Source organism: Cricetulus griseus, unplaced genomic scaffold (assembly GCF_003668045.3).
Source record: "Cricetulus griseus strain 17A/GY unplaced genomic scaffold, alternate assembly CriGri-PICRH-1.0 unplaced_scaffold_143, whole genome shotgun sequence".
Classification (NCBI taxonomy): Eukaryota; Metazoa; Chordata; class Mammalia; order Rodentia; family Cricetidae; genus Cricetulus; species Cricetulus griseus.
Window position 1 is genome coordinate 34,267 of NW_023276857.1, and position 1,996 is coordinate 36,262.

Here is a 1,996-nt window from a genome sequence, read left to right on the forward strand (position 1 = left end):
GGTGTCTCTGGGCTTTGGAGGTTGTCCTGGAACTATCTCTTGTAGACCAGGCTGGTCTCGAACTCAGATATCCACCTGCCTCTGTCTGCCAAGTGCTGGGACTAAAGGCATGTGCCACCACCATCCAGCTATTGCAGCACTTTCTACAATGAAGGATACATTTTGAAGGTGTTTCCAGGCATGAGAGAAGCCAAGATCACTTATGGGATTTTGTGTATATGTCTGCTTAATTATCAGAAGCATAACTGCAAATATAAAGTCAAATATTTGTGCAACTGAAAGCCAGGCTATTCCTTAAGATTTTTTTCTAACTTCAGGATTGTTAATCAGTTGTGCTTAACATTACCAGAGAGAAGCAGCTGGAACCAGTCAGTTGCATGCCTTCTCTTCTAACATTAGTTAGAAGTGGTATGATGTCTGGGGGACTTTAATTTCAGAGGGCTGCAGTCTCTAGACAACACCTCCTTAAAGAAGATTTATCCCAGCCCAGTGTTGGTAGCACACGACTTTAATGCAAGCACTTGGGAGACAGAGGCAGGAGGATCTCTGAGTTTGAGGCCAGCCTGGTCTCCAGGGCGATTTCCAGGATAGGCTGCAAAGCCACAGAGAGAAACCCACTCTCAATAAACAAAAAAAGAAGATTTATCCCTACAAGTCAGGGTGCTGGATGGACTTACCCTGGAATTTCAGCTTCTTCTGCTCTGATCTGAGCAATGTCTATAAAAAGGATTCACTTCAAAGTCCATTATGGTTCTGTGCTGATGGCTCTCATGGTGACAATGTACAGGAGTCTTTTCCTTCTTCCTCTGTGTGGGTTCACAGAGACAGCCTCCTCTCACAATGGAATTCATTCACAAATATCTGGGCTCTGTGGGATGGTGGAGAGAAGGTGTGAGCGTCCTCTCCTGAGGTAGATTAATGTGTCACGATGTGTGCTGAGCGGGTGCAATGTGTGTGAAACTGTGTAGGGTTTTCATTGGAAATATGCACACATTGATTCCTAGCATTCTCAGCCAAACTTCTCTCTGAGGATCATTTCTCACTTCTCTGCCTGGACCTCTTTCACTAATCATAAAAACCAACAGTTTCTTCAGTTTCTGTGCCATATTTCATGCTGCTGAACCACTGAATGTCCCAAGTGCCACATGCACTATCCCTGGGTCCCTTTGCAGACAGGATTGTATCTGGGACCTGGATCATAACGTCTCATTCTGATTCTCCAACAGATGGAGACTCTATGGTGTCCTCTGTGTTCAGATATCTCATCTGAAACAAGAAGCAGTGCAGATGTGTTTCTGGAGATGTCTGGAGTGTCTGCTCTGCAAGTTATGTTTAGAATGGTTACAGAAGACTTCTACACTCCGTTCCTCCATTACATCATGGGTCAGCATTGTGAGAGGAGCATGTCTCCTGATGAAACACCTAGACTGTACAAATCAAGGAAAATATCTGTGAAGACTTATTAGACTTGGACACCATCTTTAAGTTCTTATGGATGGGATACCTGATATCAAATCAAGCACTGAAAATCATGAAAAATGTGTAATCCTATGAGATCACTCATGAGAAAGAGGTTCCAAATTAATGGTCTTCTTCATTGCTTATGAAGCTTTATAGTTCCAGAAAAACACAGAATCAAATATAGGGTGTAGATACTGCCTGTCTGTTGTCAAGAGACTTCACTTAATCAAGACATTATATGCTTTACGTGGGGGAGGCATAAGAGTTGGAAAAACAGGATTTTTTACAAATTTTAAGATTCAATAACATTTGATCCCGGTGACAACAGCAGCCAATTCTGCAATCAGTGGTGATTTGTAGCATTTAATTTATTTAGACCGTGTGTGTGTGTGTGTGTGTGTGTGTGTGTGTGTGTGTGTGTGTGTTTTCATGGAGGGAAAACAGAACTTTGTTTTCTCCTTCCTTACAGACCCCAAGTGCAGAGAGCATTATGGGAAAGCATCAGATGGAGTGCCAGCTGAGACTGAGAACCCAG